The sequence below is a fragment of the Drosophila montana genome, unplaced genomic scaffold (genome assembly GCF_035044405.1).
Source record: "Drosophila montana isolate Dmon_TW-CO22-7 unplaced genomic scaffold, ASM3504440v1 contig_1417_1, whole genome shotgun sequence".
Classification (NCBI taxonomy): Eukaryota; Metazoa; Arthropoda; class Insecta; order Diptera; family Drosophilidae; genus Drosophila; species Drosophila montana.
Genome location: NW_026996370.1, coordinates 292,531 through 313,049, shown reverse-complemented (window position 1 = coordinate 313,049; position 20,519 = coordinate 292,531). Strand labels below are relative to the sequence as shown.

Genomic DNA, 20,519 nt, shown 5'->3' with positions numbered 1-20,519 from the left:
AAACACAAAGCAGAGCGCCTGCTTTCAAGATTCAAACATCTGCTGTTCCGTCTCCTTAACTGCAATGCTATATAATTTTGGTGCATAAAATTCACGTTTAATGCCGCAAAGTATGCAACGCTTTTTATGAGACAACAAACACACACACAAACGCATTCTCCCGCACAAACACCGACACACCCACAAACACAAATACATCACAAAGGGATGTGGGGACCTTTGCGCTCAATTTATGTCCCTGGGCAACAAAAATTTATTGTCAACTGATAAGCAGGCCGTGGCAAAGTAGCCCAAAGGCCAAAATGTATAAAAAAAAAAGTTTAGAAAAGCAGAAAAAAAACCATGCAGAATTTTTAACACGCTTTCGTGGGAAAAATAATTAAAATTTCAAAATATTTAAATAATTATTTCTAAAAAATAGAATAGTTTTGTAAATAAAAAAAAAATTAAACTTACCACAAACACAATATTATTAAGAGTTCTCCGAGCATAAATTCTGAAAGAAAATAAAATGCAAAACGAAAGTTTAAAATCAAAGGTGAATGTTAAAAAATTGTTTTAAATTTTATATTAGACTAAATCAAATATGATTTAACTTTCTGTACAGAGTTCATGCTGTCTCGAATACCCTTACGCTGTGGTTAGAATTAGATGAAAACTGAAACTCGGCCGTTTCGTCAGTTTATTGATTTTGCTTTGGCACATAAATTTTGAATGGCAAAGAAAAACTTTCGTTTTGGGTCCTCCACGTCCTTTTCGCCATTGGGGTTTTTTATATGCAAATGCATAAAAAGTGTCATGATTGCCGTGTTTGTTTGCCGCCCGGGCCGAGGGCCGAGTTCTTGCTGCAGCAGGCTTACGTGTAGCATGTCTGACCCAGGATTGACCCCTTGAGCAGACCCTCAACATGTCTCGACGTTTCATTTGTTTGTATTTGCGAAATTTGTGCAGAAGTGCTCCATATTTGAGCATATGTTTTGGTATTCTATTGGCTTGAGTGCGTCTGTGGCCTGATAATTGAAATGGCTCCCCAAGGGCACGTTATGAAACCAACCCCAACCCCAAACCCAACCCCAACCCAAGCCCGAAAACCTCCTGTCCTTACTGTCAACGTAGTCATCATTGTCATGCTCTCTTGTCGCCTGTGCCTAATACATATTTTGGCCCTCTTTATTTATTATGTTTTATTTTTGAATTTGTATAAATTTATCTAGCTTGAATATAGTATTTTGGTTAGAGAACTATTTGCAATGCAGGTCATAGCTCCGCATGAATTTCTTTGTACGTAAATCTTTAAATGTAAAATGGATTTAAGAAATATTTTTAATATGAAATATTTGCGTTAAAAGAGCAGGCAGAGCTGACACAGATAATCTTTGATAAAATGTAAAACCACAAATTGCAGCATTTAAAAGTGAAATTGTTTGTTTGCTGTATTAAAGATGGAAAAACTATATTTAAATGGGAAGGTAAGGATTTGCCATGCCCACTATTAGATACCCTTGTAGAAATTTCCCTTTACTTTAGTTACTTTTCAACCGAATCTTCCTATGGGTTTGTAGAATAAAGTATTGAAATCTTGATAGAACTTGTCTCATATTAAAATAGTTTAATAGGTAAATGTTAGATAAGTCAAGATATCTTGAGTCAATTTTCGACCGATCGTTCCTATGGAAACTGTATGATATACTAGTCCGATGTTGTTAAGTTATGTAGCGAAACCTTCGAATGCCAAGTTTGGTAAAGATATCTCCTTCCGAGCGTTTCACATTTCATAACAAAACTACAATACCCTCTCAAAAGGATATAAAAAAATTAAGAAACATGTTTGTATTTTAAATCTTAGCTGCCATGTAAATTCCACATAAAAAAAGCACAAAATAATAAATTTGAACTAAATAAAAATTACGATAGCAATAAAATTAAATATTTAAACTCAGATTTATGGGCGATGAGGTATAGAACTGACCTACTCCGAGCTTAAATCAAAAATGATGTAATATTCTGATTGGGCAATACGTTAGTTTTGGCCAAAAAATGAAAATGAAAATGAAAAAGAAAAACTATATCTTGATATTCACAAATTTATGTATGCAGCAGGCGTTATCTTATTAGATGCGTATAAACTTAATATACCTTTTCCATATATTGGCCAACTTGCGAACCATTTTTCATTTGTGTTTCACACATAAAATATCCTCCATACGCCCCGTTGCCTTTGCAACTACTCCCCCCCCGCCCATCTCCCTGCCGCACTTCGGCAGCGATTCCACTGGGAGGAGGCGCCTTGTCAACTGGTTTGAAAAATAGATTTTTACGGGCTTAGCTGCGCATCGTCAGCCACGACAACGACAGCGCGGACGGACGGACGCTGGCATCGCTGGCGCAATGTGGATAACTGTGCTAGTGGAGAGCAAGGCGGGGGAGAAGGGGAGTTAGAACTAGCAAATCCCGCGGCCGTTCCCTTTTGTGTCTCACTCGCGTCATTTAAAAGACATTTGCCTGTCATTTTATGCCGTGTTTGGCACAGTTTTCTACGGCACAAAACTTTTTCCTTGCCAACAATGGGCTGGCTCTGGAGAATGGGTGCCGACAGCAGGCAGGCAGGCAGGCAGGCGGACAGGCGGACAGACGGACAGACGGACGGACGGGCAGCGGGTTGTGTGCTGCCATGGCATGACAGTGTCATTAGTTTGGCATTGGCAACACATTGCCAATACATTTGCAGCAGGTGCAGCAGCAGCAACGGAATTGCAGCGCAAAAATGATTGGAAAAAACAAAACAAAAACAAAAAAAAAACTTTTCTAATGATCAATAAGCGTTGCGAGGCTGAAAATTAGTTTAATTAAATTGGAAAATGCGCTGCGTGTGCGTGTGTGTGTATCTATGTGTGTGTTATTCGCGATTTGCGAAATATATGCAAATTATAAAAGCCGAACGGCTGCAGTTGGCGTTAATTTACCTAATCGAATTGCATGGCATTAAAAGCTTTAATTGACCATGTCCTGCAAATCCTTGCCTCACACACAAAAAGTTGCACAAAATGCCAAATTTATTATAAACCATTTGTACAATGCGGCTCAAGTGTCACACGCTGAGCTCTACATGGTTTACGGTCGCTTACCCTCTCTCTCTCTCTCGCACACACTCCGCCACGCTCTCTCATTCTCTCTCTCTCTCTCTTTCCCGCTGGGGGCTTTGGGCTTTGCATTTTGCCTTTGGCTTTCACAAATGAACGCGAAATGCACGCGGCTAAACTTCAAAAGCGCACAAATGCGCCATTAGGAGGAACGCTTGGCCATTGTAGGGGTTGTTGCAAGTTGTTGGGGCTGTGTTTGTGGCAAGTGAGAGGTGGATGGGGGCAACACAGTTTGGTGTATGGATTTTGCCAGCTTCGTTGCATAACATAAAAGTTTTGTAAAATGGCATTAGCTTCAGATGCCACGCACACAGCGGCGTATACGCAACATTAGAACAGCAACAAATGTGCAGAAGAAGCCAAAGCAAATGCTACAAAGCAATTTATGCTATACTCTATAACAAAGAGTCAATGCAGTAAATAGAAATGTATAAAAGTAATTATTTATAAAAATGTGACACACGCATAAAATACATAATCATTTAAGATTGTCATTTAAGGTGTCTACACAAATACTCAGCTCAAGAGAAAATACTTGAGCTTTTAGCATGCATTAAACTAACCTTTCTGCAGAGCATTCCGCATGCATTTCAAGCAAAGTACGGGCAATCTAAGCTTTGTTGCGTAAGAAAAATACCTTTGTTTTTGTGTGTATGTGCGTGTGTGTGATTTTTCAAAGCAGCTTACTACGTTTAACTGTGCTACAATAACATACACACACACACACACATGCAAAGGCGCGGCAAGTTTTCACTTACGAAATTTTTGCGGTTTTCATAGCATACTTTCTTGCGCTTTGTTTAACTTTAGGCGTGCTGCGAACCTGCCTAAACATTAGACCAAAGAGTATTAGTATTGTTCTTTTCAATGCATTAAACTATCTGTTATTGAAGACTAAAATTCCAGCAAATTGTTTTAAATATTTGCAGCTCACTTCACATAGTTCCACTTAACCAGCGACTGTAAACATTCTTCTTTTTTGTTTGGTTTTTTTTTTTGTGCTGTGCATAATGTTGTTGTTATTTTATTTTTACTGTTATGAGCGTTTAAGCAAAACTTTGCGCTTTTAACGAAAGGAAGAAGAGGAAAAAAACACAGCGTTGGGTAAGCATAAAATTATTATCAACCCGCGCGCGTAGAGACCAGCTACAAACCAGGACACCAGCAACAACAACAACACCAGCAACAGCAACAACAACAACAAAAACAAAAGCACAGCGCACGCAATGTTGTAGAACAAATATAAAGTTTTTTCTTGCCACCATGAACACTTATGTTGTTTTTTTTCTTGTTTTTTGCTTTTTGTTGCTCTTTTTCGGACGCAGTTTTGCATGGGGCGTTGCTAAATGAACCGAGCGAAAAAAATTATCCAAAAAATATATAAAAAACAGGGTATAAAAAAAAAGGAAAAAACAAAATAAAAAATTCATATTAAGATGAAATATTTGGCGACCAACACGTCGCACTTTTGATACGCTTTGAAATTTATATAAAAAAAATGTATATTTAAATACAGATATATAATTTAATAAAGCTCTTAATTTTGACTTGCTTGACTTTATTTTTTTATAAAATATTATAAATAATAAAAAATAATATCATAAATAATTAATAATTGTTCGATAATTAAATTAAAATTTTCCTTAAATAATATTGATAATAGTTTATATAATTTAATCGTATAATTTTTGATTACCCTTTTAAAATACTTCATAAATATTCAAGTACAGACAAAAGTTACATTATGTCATTTTTAAACTTTGCTTTCTGCAGACTACAAATATCTTAACCTTCGTATCGCCTTACAAAGTGCACAATACATTTTGACAATTATAGAGTAACGCGATAAATGTGTGTTTAAAAGCAGTCGCCAAAGTTGAGTGTTAAAAAACATTTCAACACTTGGCGCACATGGTGTCACAACATCTACAGTTACAACAACAACAGCGACAACAACAGCAACAACAACAGCGACAGCAACAATAAACAGCAGCTAAAAACAACAACAGATACTGCGACACATGACCGAAGCGTGGGCCAACCACAGGCATAACAAAAGCAAAAAAAAAAACACACACACACAGTACCACAAACTGTTTGGCGGTGCTTATTTTTTATGACCGGCCCGGTCAAGTCCAGTTTGTTTGGACTGGATCCCCACGTCCGCCATTTCGTCCTTGTGCGCATCATTATGCAGTAATTTTCATAAATTGCGTCCCCGAATATTAGCGTTTACTTCTAACGCCGCGCTGAAAGCATAACAACAACAGTTTTTTTTTTTGTGCACAACAACTTCAACTGAGATCAAAGATAAAAAAGAACAAAAAAAAAAACTGAGGAAACGCGCTTTAGATATGCGGCAGTAGACAGCGAAATAAATTTATTTATCATGCAAATGTGACAAACCAGGCAAACACATACAAGTCGGGAGACTAACTGACAGACAGTATGACAGCCAGGCATTCCCCGACTGTCAGTCAACCATTCCTTTCATTCATTCATTCATTCATTCATTCATGCATTCATGCATTACTTGAGTCGAGTCAGCTGAAGCGTGATTCGTACCGCGAGACGGTATATCAAAATATTTCGCTTGTTAACTTTTTAAACAGAGGCGAAAAAAATAAGGAACAAACCACTTGCCAGTTCTTGACTCGCAGATATCCTGTAGGTAGGATTCAAAGGACTAAGCCTCTGTATATATAGGGGTTGCTTTTAGATCTATCGATAGTTCGATAATCCGGAGTGTGCTAAACTTAATATATTTAATATTTCATTAAATTAAATTACGAATTCCATTTTATTGATAAATCTTTTCTTATTAAAAACCATCTGAAATATCCACAATGTATAACCATATATAATCGAAGCAATCGAATGTGCAGCTATCGATAACTCACTCTCGATAATTCGACTCTTGCAACTGTAAATGATTGAGAATTTAAGCCCTTTATATTATCAGAAGTGCTTTAGTTGTTCAACTATGTTACATTTGCATACTATTATGAAAATCCATATACCCATTTCTATAGCTTCAGGGTAGAATAAGATGAAGCAGCTGCCCCCGCAATCAGCCGCCGCCTCCCCCGCAAGCACACAAATGCTGAAATGTGGAACACACAAACTGAAAGTAAAAGCGCCGGCAAGCTGAGGACTTGCCAGTTGCCAGTTGCAAGTTGCATGTTGGAGCTGAAGCAGAAGATCAAGCTGTAGATGCTGTTGCCGCTGCTGCTGCTGCTGCTGCTGCTGCTGCTGCAGTAGTTGCCCATGGCCAGAACTGTCTGACAGTGGAGCCTGGGTGCAGTTTAAATTGAAACCCAGAAGGGAAAAACAAACTGGAATATTTAATGCGTTATGCAAAAATGCGTTTGCCATTCAACGTTCAACGTTCCCAGTGGAAGCTCAACGCTGTTGCATGGCAAGTGCAGCAAGCGGTGGCAGTAGCTGTGGCAGCAATACGTTTAAAATAACAGCAGTCACTACACAAAACCAACAACAATAGCCCATAACAAAAGCAACAACAATAAACAACTTTTATGGCGAGCATTGCTCTCAGCGAGGGTGACTCGACCAGTTGCTCAACGTTCAGATAACTGAGGTATGCAATTTAATAAGCAAATGCAAATTTACGAGCAATGTAAACTAAAGTGTTTAACTTTAACTCCAGTACATGAAAGTTGTTGAGTTATTTTAGATAATACATGAGCTTGTTAAAAAATTATCTATTTTTTTAAATGTCTTGAAGAATTAGAAGGAAGGTAGAGAAAAAAGTATAGTTTTGTAAAAACTAAAATATAATCTTTATTCGTCATAAAGGGGTAAAAATTTGTTAACAGCAAAGAAAATTGTTATAGACTATGGACAGATGGGGACACACAATTATTATTATAAGTTATATTAAATTATAAAAATAGGTGGAGCTGAAAGATATTGATGGGATATCACTGATCCAAAGGGGGAAATACGACAAGAAGTGGCCCTGCATATAGCTGGATTTAGTCAGTGAGATGCCAAAGGTATCTGCATATATACCCTATCGATACTTTTAGTTTAAGATATAATAAAACGTTTAACAATTTGGACAATTTTTTAGACTACGCGCGCAACAATTGCATTTGCTGTCATAGTTTCGGCAGTTCTATCAGTCAATATCGTGCTTCTTTCGCAAGTCTATATCTTCATTAAACCTTTAGAAGCAGAATTAAAGAAACTTTCTCTATTTCTTTTCTCTATTATGCCACAAGTTATCAGGTAACCTGGTGCAACTGAAAACAACTGCATAATATGAAATAAACACGTCAAATATAATACAAATATAATACAAATAACTATATCCTTTACAAGGGTATAGAATGTCGACTTGTACATTGCACGTTTTGTCAGCTGAAACAACACGCAACTTCAGACAACAATCACGAGGGACTCGTCGCACAAGGCAGAAAAAACACACACACACATACATCCCGCACTATACCTCACCCCTCCCTTGGCCAAGCCACCCGCCACACTCTGCATGCATTAATAATGCACATGCAAAATTGGAAAAAATTGATGGATGCCGTCAAAAAATGCTGCTGCTGCTGTGGAGCCTACAGCCCGCCATACAAGCCGATTCGCAAGCGGCGACATTTGCTGAGGAAAATAATAAAAAAAACACGCACACACACTTACACGAATGTAGGTGGCTGCGTGGGCGTGGCAGGTAGCGCATTCCTGACATTAATAAATCGATGTATGAAATTCCTGCTCCACTGCCCCAGCCCGTGCTGCAAAGCTGCAACAGCCTGCGGGTCACTTTAGGCCACCCATTTGACAAAAGCATGCCACAACACACACACACAGCGACACCAAACACAGAGACACACACACACGTGCATTTTTAATTAATTTCATGCAATTTGTACGAGTCTAGGTCCGCAGCGAAAGGGAGTTGGGGTTCGGCGGGCGGCGTGCGACAGGATCTGTGCAATTTGCCCGGGTTAAGCCGATAAGTGCATTTTTAATGTAACCCAATGAATTTTCTATTACATTTTAATTTAAAATAACAAAAAAAAACCGCCACAACAGTTTAGCGAGCGGGCGACAAAGTGAGCAGCGGGCAATGTAATTTGATTAAAGATTTAGATTAATCGTTTTATTGAGATTTAATGGCAAATAAATCTCTTTCGCAACGCACTTCACAGCTGCGAATCAATCATGTCTAAAGTTTCCCTTGCTCTTTTTTTATTATTTAATACTGATTGCCCAACTAGCAAATAAAAATAGAAATAAAAAACTATCAATTAGGCTAATGGTTGGGGCTGAAAGTTGTGATAGCACCAAAACTTGGCATGGGTTAAGGCCAAATGGCAGCCAGAACGAATTGGCTAATGAGCTGAGTGGATCCATTGGAAAAGCTGCGATATATCAAATACTTTACAAAGTTCGCATATTGATGGACATCATTTAAAAATTACTTCTTTTATAACTCGATATTTACTCGAAAGCTGAGCTAACTATTTAAGTGTTGCTTTTGATGCCCTTTATTAGATTCCTTTCAGCAATTGGGCTATCATATAAATGTCCGAGCCATGGCTAATGGATTAATGCACGTTCTCGGTTTCCCGCCAGCGCAAAGCTTTTCAGTTGGGCAGCAAAAGAGACCCAACAAGTGCGAATATAGCGAAAAGATACAAATGCATGATGAGTTACTAGGAAATATGAAAACCTAGAAAAACAATTTTGCATTAAAAAGTTTAAACAGAATTCTCCGAAAATTTAAAGTGGCCACAATAAAAAACGTAATTCGTTTTGGTTGGAATAAAAACAAAATTATTGCATAAAGGTATTTTCTTTAAAAGTATATTTTTGTTAGTACCTTAGAAAAGTGATTTTATGATTATATATATATATTCAATTCTCGAGTTGATATAGCCATGTCCGACCGTCCGTCTGTCAGTTTCTATGCGAACAAGTCTCTCAGCAATCAAGCAATCGCCCTGAAAACACGCATATGTCTGTCTTTCTGGTGCAGGCAGTACGTATGTTGAAACCGGCCAGATCGGACCACTATATCATATACGTTCGGTCTAAAAGAATGCTCTTAAATAATACACCTTGAACAAACAAGGCATTTATTGGTTTAACTGATCCTAACATATATGCAAAATCTTATCAATATCGAATATTATATACTTTCCGAAGGAAAATTAAGTTCTTTTATGAAAAACATGACTTTTTAGTCAAGATAACTTGACTTATTCCGGCATTTATAAGATAAACTATGCTGCTTATATATGAGCCAGGTCTTATCAAGATTTTACTACTTTATCATATCATAGGAAGAACCGGTTGAATAATGAGTTTTTGTATGGCAAAATATTATGTTTTCCACGATATTTTCATCAAACTCGGCATTTACGAACTTCACTATTCTTACAATATCTGCAAAGCCTTGCCCTACGGTTATACAAGGGTATTACATTTTCGGCGTGTCGAAGACATCCGTACTTTATCGTTTATTTTTGAAGCAGACTGTAAAATAAAAGTCCTAAAATGTGTATGCAGCTTCTTAGCTCATATAAAATTATACTTCATTTTAATATTCCCTTGCTCATTTGATTATCTAATATCTGTTTTTTTTTTTTCGCATAACAAAATGAATATACTATTAAATATATATTTCGCATATTACGGACATTGATGTATGTGTACAAGTTATCGGGGCTGACGCTTCGTTGGGCATTTAAAAGTTGCCCCTCGGTTAGGAGATTGGCATTAAATTTAAATTTGTATCTTACGCTCAGTGCGTGTTATTACCGATCCATAAAAATCACACTCAATGGCTGATTTAATATATTTCTTTTGCTCTTGGCGCCGTTTTGGCTGCAAAACAAATTCATCAAAAGATGCGTATACTTCATTTACGGCTAAACAATTTTTATAACCAATTTTTATGCGATGGCCTCCCTCCCTTCTCACAAACAACAGCAGCAGCAGCTCACAAGCATAAAAAATGATGTAAATTTTTTAAAAATGCCAACTTGTTTACAAATAAATAGCCCGGTTTTCGTGCAAATATTAGAGAGGCGAGTCCCACAGCGCGAAAAGCTAAATAAAAACAGAAACAAAGCAAAAGGAGGCAAAAAAAAAATAAGAACAGAAGAAGAAAAATAACGAAAAAAATCTGAAGTTTTAATCCCAGGAAAATGCCAACACTCAAATACTGTAGAGTCCGGACTCCGGACTCTGAACTGAACTGAACTGAACTGAGCTGAGCTCCTCTCCTCCTACACAGATTTATCTCGCTTAATTTACCGTTATTTGGGCATCAGCTTTGCAACAATGCAAAGCGAGGGCGGGCGAAGGGTATGCATGGCGAGGTATAAGAAAATAAACGAAAACAAAAAAAAAATATAATAAAAATAAACCTTCGCATGGCCCATAAAATTTCATTAGCGTCATATTTTCAAATAATTTTCTTCTTATTTTGCGCTAGCTCCACCGTGACCCGCCGACCCCGAAAAAACCAGCTCAAGACCCCCCTCAACATCCCCCCCACCCTGGCAGCAGCAACAATCCAACAACCTTCCTCTATTATAGAGTGTCCCTAGAGTCGGTGGCTTTGCAGTCGCTGCCTGTTGCCTGTTGCGGCTGAGTGGGCGTGTGCCAAGGTATAATCATAATTTGAAATTGCTCATTCGAATCTTAGATTGGATTAAGTGCGAATTAGAACATCAATAAGGCGGAGACAGAAAGTGGAAGTGGAACCAGAGAGGCAAAGGTGACGGAGGTGACGGGGGCAGAGGCAACGCCGGCGTAACGCAACATTGACGACAATGCGCCAAAAGGGATCAAAGCAGATTTGCCAGCACATATTTATTGTACGATAGGGAGTGGCAATAGGTGTAAATGTGACAAAACGTTCACTGTATGTGTGCATGTGTATGTTCGTGCTCGTATGTCTGTGTGTGTGTGTGTGTGTGTGTGTGTGTGTGTGCAGCAAGGTGTTCAAGCAGGCGACTTAATGAGCACCGACTATTAAGTCCAAATGCGACGCCTGAAACTATGCAGCATAAATATATTTAATACCCTAGTTATTTATTGAAAGCAAGCTGCATTTTCTCCGACTAAGTTGAAATGGAGAAGCTTACATTTACTAGCTAAATCCCTGAATTCGTAAGCAGTTTAATTTCTTATTTTATGGCATTGGATTGGCATGTAGTGCATGCCTGACTTTAATAGGTCGGTGTTTTTTTTTAAATTAAGCCTGATTTTTTTCCTCAAACTTGACTTATTGATGTTTTGCTTGGAGTTTAAATAGAAAATACTTATAAATATATTGCTGAATACCTGAATTCGTAAGGGCTTTTCTTTTTATTTATTATTTATTTTTAATTTTATTTCTTCAAACTAAACTTAAGTTCACGCTGTACAACTTCTTGTACTTTCCAACCCTGTCTTGTTTGTTACAGCTTTTCTGTACTGTCCAACACTCACGAGTTTGATGCAGCTTGTCTGTACTTTCCAACACTGTCAGGTTTGTTACAGCTTGTCTGCACTTTCTAACACTGTCTAACTTGTTGCAGCTTATCTGTACTACCCAACACTATCTGGTTTGTTATTTTTTAAGCGCTGAAAGATCTTACAAATTTTTATTTATAGTACCACAAATTAGTGGACAAATGTGTTGGAAATATCATTTCATAAAAGATTACTAAGTGCATTTACCAGGGTATTTGAAAGTATTTGCTTGCGCAAAGTTTGGTTTGTCGCTTTTCATTTTTCTCCGTCGCTGCCTTCCGCTCACCCTAGCAATTAAAATGTTTGAAATTCTAAAAGCAGTGCTGTGAAACTTTTTTAGCTCATCAAGCTGGAAACATGCGACAAAAGCCGCTGGGCAGTTGCCCACACACAGAAGTTTTGTACTCTGTTCAGTGTGTTGTTATCAATGTGGGAGTGAAAAGTTGAGCGGGCGACGGAATTACGCACATTGGCAACAGAAGCCTTTGGGGTCCTTTCGGGATAACATAATGCAGCTACTCGCCTGAGACAGTCAACTAACAAATTATCTCTGCATGTGTGCATCACTCAAAAGTCTACAGCAACGTGTGCGTGTGTGTGCGTGTGTGTGTGTGCGTTTTCGGGGGCGTAGAACTGGAACTGATGCTATCTCAAGCATGTGGTCAACAGCAGCAGCAACAACAACAATGGAAGCAAAGCCATCAGCTCAACGCTGTTGTCTGGCAAATTAAGAACAATCCCGAGCAATTTCCGGTACGAGAAACTCGAAAATTGTTCAGCTTTTAGGTCTGTTTCAGTTCTATCATTATTTGCCATGGTGCAAAACTTTACAGTTTTTCAATACCCTGCAGCGATTACATAATCGGAAGTTGTCGTGGTTACATTAGAGATTCCTCTCGAGATTGCTTTAATCTTTATTTTTATTAATAAAGGTATTGTTATGATTATTATTATTATTATTATTAAATACTATATTTAGTGTGGGATTCGAACACGGATCCAATCATTTGTAGATTTTAAAATGCCACAATTTACAATGGCATGTAACTACACGGTATAAGAGTATAAGATCCATGGAAAGTTATGAATAAAATTATGAATTATATACCATTATATAATACAGAGTATCTTATTACATTTCTATGGTAAGCTATAAGTAAATTTATAAATTATATATAAATTATATATATTATTTATAATTCTCTGATAAGTTATCAGCAAACTGATAGATGATATACCCTTTCATTGTACGGTTTCAAAGGGTATATTAACGTAATTCTATCAAAAGTTACAAGTAAAAAAAAAATTATCTACCCTTATACCGCATTTGCATGTCGTCTAGGCTCTGGCTTTGAGTTTTCAATCCTCCAACCTCCTCAATATTGTGCTCAAGCTTTGAGCTGATTTATTTTTCATTCAAAGTTAATTTATTAGAAAATAGCTAGTGAAGTTATTATCTAGCCGAAGAGACCATCCAGACCATATCAGCAGCATTGGGTCTTAGCTAAAGCCCAACAAACATTTTACGCCAGTGCGAAGAGGCGACTTTAAATGAAGTAGAAACTCCCTGGCCATAAAATTACGCGCATCGTTAGTGACAATTTGCACCGGACGACAGCAAAGACAAAAGCCGTACAGGCCGGACAGCAGCAAGAGGCGAGAGAAAGAGAGAGCAAGAACTGGGCGGAAAGCTGTTGGAAAGCCATGTAAATTAAGGAGCATATCCAAATAATGTGGAAAATGTTCAACATGCAGCTAAGAAACTTACGTAAATTTGTTCAATTCATTTAATTTACTTGGGATGCTGCTGAGACGGCAATGTCCTTGATAGACCAAAAGTCAAGGGTATGGCAACGCCCCGAAAAATCCCAAAAAAAAAACTGCCGCAAAGCTTTAAATTACCCAAGACAAACAAACACGCACGCACACACATACACAGAAGCGATCTGTGTATATGTACCTATAATGAATTCAATGATTTTATTGACTTTTGTGTTGTAATTTATTAGTTGAATTCATACTATCTGGCAACGCCCCTTTGAAAGGGGCGTGTGTGTACGCTTTTGGCAACACTGGCAACTTTCTCGATGGCGATTTGTGTGTGTGTGTGTGTGTTTTTTTATCGTTTTTTGAGCAAGGCCAAAGAAATTAATTAAGCCAACACTGACGCAGTCGAGCAGGCAGCCAGACCCCAAGGAGCCACTGCAGCACTAAATGCCACCTCTGACCTTTTTTTTTTTTTGCTTAGCTGCTTTAGCGTGTTGGCGTCTGGGGAACCTCACTCCGCCAAACGACTTGTGTGACCTTGTGTTTTTCTAAGGCAAAACATGTGTCATGAACTCTCTCTGTGTGTGTGCGTGCGTGTGTGTGTGTGACAAGCCTCTCGCTTCAGTTTGTCCCGTTTTTGTGTCAATCAAACGATTTTCTAAGCAATCAGCTTGAAAGGGCGCCGAGGCGCATGGAAATATTCAATTAAATTAAATACATATAAATTAATTGAAATCCCTGGCACACAAAATGTAATTAGCTTTACAGACATTTCGCGTTTTTGTTTGCGGTTAGCTAAAGGTAAAGAAATCTGATTTGTGTAAACAGCAGGTAGCATTTGAAAATAGAGACGTTTTGATTAAACAGCGGGTTAAATTAGTTAAGATTGTGCGGGAGCACAAGGCCAAAGTAAACAAAAGCTAAAATCAGCAAAATATTTATTAACACGAATCCGCCTTAAGCCTTGCTTCAGTTTACTTTACTTAACGGAAGTTGATTTAACCAAACTGAAAAATATCTTGTTAACTTGGATAGCCAAAGTTTAAGTCTATTTGTGCCCCTCCTCCAACAATATGTTTGTTCTAATTGACTGTCAAATTCCAACCGCAACAGTGGAAAATTGGTGGAATTTGACTTTTGAAGCTTTTGTGTTTACCAGCCTATTGACTTGCAACTTTTTTGAAAGTTCTTTTTGAACATTAAATGTAAATTGTTTGGAAAATTCACCTGTCCTGCCTGGAATATGGGTAATATATTTTCGACCTCAAGCTCATTTACAAAGCTTAGAACTTATATTTAAATATCTATACAATTTAAGATGCTAGGTGTTGATTCAAATTAACCTAGGATTGGGAACTGCGTCAAAAAGTGATGTTGAAAATATAAAGCTTTAAATTTGGCTCAAGCAAAGTCGATAGAACCTTCATTAGACTTCTACAACTGTTTTCATCTTTGAAAGCAGCTTTCATTCTTTTCCAAACAAAACTGAAATAATCGCAGAACATCATCAAATCGATTTATATAACTACTTAGAATGCGCATATAGCACACGAAAAATGCCAATGCACATTATTTTAGTAACTTTTTGTAGAAGCACTTTGCCAAATAGATATTGATGTTCGGTGTAATACGGCACCTCCCCCGACGGATTTACCTTAATGGAAATAATCTGCACTGCATTTGGCGCTTGGCACCTTGACAATTTGTATGTTCGGGAATTCAACAACTCAACTCGACTCGCTCAAGTTGTAAACAAAACCGAAAAGGGTAAATCGCTAACAAGCAATGCACATTTTTCAAATAGTCGCTGGCAACACCCAGAAAAGCATTTGGCACTAATATACCAATAGAGACACAGATACAAATACAGCTACAGCTACAAGATATAAACTTGTAATTTAAGAACAGCGTGCATAAAATTTCCATCTGTCGTAACTGAGAAATGCACTTTTAAGCTGCTGCTATTGCTGTTGCTGTTGCTGCTGATGTTGCTCCTGTCCTTAACTGCAGCAATCCGTCAGGAGCGTCTTTTTAGTTTTGTATCAATTCTCGATGGCAAAAACAAAAACGAGGCGAAGCTTAGAAAACTGCACACAACGAATTTCATACACACTAAAAAAGTAAAGCATTTTCTTTAAAACAAACTATAAATTGAAGCATAAATCATATTTTATTAAGCACATTCAAGAATCTTGCGACAAAAAGAACTCACTAACCCAATTTAGGGAAGCCCTTGACAAATATCTGTACAATTAAACTATATATGCAGTTAGTTATACCATTTTATTAGGGTATATTTAGTGCCAGACCGTGGGACGCCTCAACGTATGCAACGTTTTTTTCTCTATTACATTTCTGATTCGCCAAACTTTGACTGAATTGCACCTCACATGAAGTTAGCTGCGTGGCAAACTTTGCAGTGGCTTTAGGTATTCTAATACCCGTTCAGAAAGTGAAACGAGTATATAGGTTTTGTAAAAATAACCAACTTGATCTGTGTAAAAGTAAAGATAATATATCTCAAATCAAGAAAAACCACATCTTTTACACTTATACAGCTCGAGTGTCCAAATTCAGAATGTAAAAAATATTCCAAAAATCGATCCTAATATATTTTTGCCACGCCCACAAATTTATAGCCAGATTCCATAAATTTGTCAAGCTGGTTAGGATCGTTTTTTGAAGGTTTTCAAAGCTTATTGTACTGCTAATGAGTATTATGCAGTCGGGAGCATTTGATTAGAGCACTTTTGCTTGTTTCTCTTCTTGCAGTCGATGCCACTAACAACAGTTACTTAGGATTAGTGCATAGCGCAGAGCGCAACTAAAAGCAAACGCCAAAGCACGTAGTAAGCCGAAAAATCCAAGTGCAAATTCCAAGACACAGTGGCAGAATCTCCTGTGTTGGACCTGATGTATGCGGCTCTCAATTCGTACCCTACATGTCTGAGTACATAACCAATAGCAACAGGGAAAGCGACAACGACAGCAGCAGCAACAGGCAGAGATGGCAAAAGGCAGGTGGAAAAGCAGCACCTGCAGCGCTGACCTCAGCATCGACAGCTGGAGCAACAAGCAGCACTTAACAAATGGTAAAAGCATCAACAAGCTTCCGCATCCGCAACGGAACGCGCTGGCAACGCAAAGGCACAGATAAAATGTCTTAGCTGAGCACCTCCACGTGGCCACCCGTTCGCCACCTGCCTCCGCTTTGGCACCTCTCTCTCTCTCCCTTTTCTTTGTTGTTGAGCGATTATGCCAAGGAGCTGTTGCCGCTGCCGCCGCCGCTGCCGCTGCCGCTGACGCTACCTTTGCTGTTGCCAGTTACCGGTTGCAGGCACTTGAATGGCGTGGAGCACGTGTAAAGCGTCTGGAGTGCGTCGGTATGGGATTAGATGACGAGAACAGGGCTGAGTGGGTACCAAAGTAGATGGAATGCGAATGTGAACTAGCCCAGGCGACAAGGCAACACAGCTGACATTGATGTTAAGCGTGTGTGTGGGTGTATAAGCATCTGTGTGTGCATGGAAGAAAAGAATGCGAGTCTTTTATATGACACATGGTATGCATTGTGAAATGTCAGACGTTCGAAAGTTGTTAAAACATGAAAAAGGAAAGCAGATAGTCAGTTGAAATATGAGCATTGATATAAATGCTGATTTATGTAAATGGTTGTTTTGCAAAAAATATGAGATTTTTCACGAGATTTAGAGACTTTGTATATAAAGCCACAACGAACTTATACTTTTCACCTGACGGCCTCTAAACTAAACATAATTCTTGCCTATTTAAATCTCTTGTCGCCTGGCTCCACTATATATTGAATATTTATAGTAGTCAAATATAATAGGAAAATATTTAGGTGTATAATTCTCAATTTTCACCTTCTATATATGTTTAATAAAATTTCAAAAATAATTGCTAAAAATTGCCAACTACTTTAACAATTAATTTAATTGCCACTTACCAAACTGATATTGACACACTTGTCGCCTGCCATTCACGCTATTCTTCAGCTTTCAAGTGCAAGTCAAAGCTTACGCGCGTCGTATGTGATGTAAACTTTACAGTTAGCACAAGACAGAGAGAGAGAGGGTAGTAGACGGCAATAGAATCCGCGGCAAAACAAAGCACACCAAACCACCGCTAAAATGTTCCCGTTTTGTTTTGTTATGTAATGCATGTTTATGGTTACTCATCATTAATTTGTCGATGAAACTTATGGCAATATTCCCAGGCAATGTTTGCACAAGCTGAGAGCTTTTCTGAGCATGTGTGATGTATGTGTGCATTCATGTGTGTGTGTTGCGTGTGTATGTGTGTAACTTTTTAGTAGCATTTGGCGCTTTTCTGGGTGCGTGTTATTGTTTGCCAAGTTTTTGCATATTATCAACGGCAGTAGCAGCTACAGCAGCAGCAGCAAAGGCGGAGAAATACGTTCATAAAATAATGTAATCTGTTTAAAAACAAACATGTCTTCAGCAATTTCGCGCGGCTAGGGACATATTAAAATGGTACTGGCTGCCGTCACCTAAGAAAACAAACTGGAGAACGTCAGCCAAAGAGCCGTTAACAAGAGTAAGTTGACAAGAAAACAGAGGAGAAGTAACAAAAACGAACAACAACAGCAACAACAAGCACGGTAATGACCGACTAAGAGACTACCCTGTACACAGCATCGAGATACGATCACAAACATTCAATCTGTTTTACTTTATTTTACAGACGTGCACTCTTTTCACCTCTGAGATTTTACAGACCTATAGACGTGACCGACTCTGCTGTGAATGCTTATTATATCTATGCTTTATCTCTTCGTCTGTTACTTACACTCGCTCACAATCATTATACTCTCTTTAACTCATTCTCACTAGCTACAGGGTATAGAAACCAAACTCAAGTCAACTCACCCGACTCTGACTGCCTTGTGGAAACAAATTTTATGCCAAGATAAGTAAGACGGCGACTTCGACTGCGACTGCGACTGCGACGGCAACGGCAACGGTAGATAAGAACTTTTCCGCTCCTTCTGTTGCTTCGGCTGCTGCAATTTTAGCGAAGCGCGCGTCAAACTTTTCGAAAATTCATGATGAAAACTAAAAGTATACAGCAGACGTGCAGGAGGGCGCTAACGGTGAACGCGTTTTGTATGGCTGCTCAGAAAGTTGTGCGCTTGGCGACCAGCACTTTGCAAATGGATATTGACAACCTATTAAAGAGATAACTGAGCCGCACTATTAAATCAAAACAGCGGCAAAGCGTAGGTAGAACGAGCGGGAATAACTGTAAGCACCTCAGCTTACGGAACTTTAAAGCAGCCATCGACACCTAGCAGGTGCATCAAAAGCTTAGAAAATGAAAACGAAAAGCAGCCGAAGAGCAGACGAGCACTGTGAGAAAAGGGGAATGCGAACCCCGACAATGTTCCGTCTGACTGTGTCCATTCTCTATTCACTATTTAAGTTTGCTTTTTTCGCTTAGTCTGCCCATTTCGCTCAGTGTAGAACATGCTCTTTTTGTTCATGCCTGCTTTAAAGCTTTGCGTAATTGAACTTAGACAATTAAAAACAACCAAAAGGGCAGCCCTTCTAAAACAATAACTGTAAACACAAAAGAACGGCAAACAAAGTATGTTTAAACAAAATTATGTGTTTTGTTAGAGTTGTTAACAATTAATATATAATTACAACATACGGAATATATAAGCTCTTTTGTGTCAATTATTTGCAAACTAATCATTCGTTTGCAGAGGATAATATAGTTATGCCAAAAAATGTGTAACGTATTGAAGAAGACGTTTTATATTTCCTAGGGTAGGGAAACTTGGCAGTGTGACGGATATCTCTTTGTTGCAGGCATTGCATATATAAAAATCGGACTGATCGGAGTACTATAGCATATAGCATATAGCATACAGCTATCTGATATACATAAATATGTGGGCAAGCGTATTTAATCTTCGTCAGTCGTAAACTAAGTATTAGTTCTTTCGACACGATCGTGCTTTCGGATACTCATTGTGATAATGGAAAATCGATACATACTATATATCTCTCTTATATCGATAAGCCTAACAGCTGTGCCTGCTCAGAATCTTGGTATTAAGACATCATTTATGAATAACTGACATATATAAATATATCGTCACATATCTCACATAAATATATGCGGAAAAGTATTTAATCTTCGTTACTCAGAAACTATTACTTCCTTATAAACGAGACGATCGTGTTTTGTATTGATACTCTGTGTGATATTGGAATATCGATATATCGATTCAGTTGTTATATCGATAACCTTAGCAGCGGCGCGCGCTCGGTCGTTTATTCAAATTGAAATGCACATTTAAAGCACTGCTGAATGCAGTTTGACATTGAAACGAATACAATTAAAGCTTAGCAGCCACTTTGCTAATGCAATTACACTTCAAGTAGCATGGTATTTCACTTAGATTCAACCCAAACCCCACCCACTCAGCTGAACAATAAGCTCTTTGTTGGCCATTCGCATTGACATGTGTCTGTGCCTCTCTCTCTTGCACTCTCTCACACACGACCCTTCTGTGGAGTTAACTCTTTCGTGCAGCTTTGTTGAAGCGTAACAGTAAGCAAGAAGTTTCCTAGCTGCTTGCCACTACTTAAAATATGAGCACCCATTTCCTATGGTCAAGCAATTGAAAATGATTTGATGCAACAACAACAAGTACAACAACAGCAACAACAACAACGACAACAAAGTCAAAACAGACAGAATTTGTCGAAAATCCTGTGAACAAGCAAAGGACAAAGTGCTGCACATTGCCGAGGCAAAAAGGATTACGTCAAGCATATGTATTATATGGGTGGGTGATTCCCCCGGAAAACTTATACGTTTGTCCGGTCCCATCGTTGACTTGAAGGACACGAACTCGCACAGATTTCAATTTTCCGATACGAATTCGATGGCAATTGTCCTCGCCCATCCTCCCCAGCTACTACGTAATATGACATTTGAAGTGATTTTTATGTGAAACTTGCTGATGCTTTCCCCCCTTCCCCGACCAGACAAGCTGGAGTTTCTTTTTTACGACCAGCGTTTGTCGTCAACGTATATGTGTGTGTGTGTGTGTGT

The 20,519-nt window shown here is 38.4% G+C and overlaps 1 long non-coding RNA gene across 1 annotated transcript; it reads right to left on the bottom strand.

Moving 5' to 3' along the window:
* Window positions 1-456: 456 nt before the first annotated feature.
* Window positions 457-18,580, bottom strand: LOC135430035 (uncharacterized). The gene is made up of 3 exons (XR_010436521.1): window positions 18,320-18,580; window positions 17,377-17,940; window positions 457-496 (listed from the first exon to the last, which is right to left on the bottom strand). It is a non-coding gene; the product is annotated as an uncharacterized LOC135430035 (long non-coding RNA).
* Window positions 18,581-20,519: the final 1,939 nt, after the last annotated feature.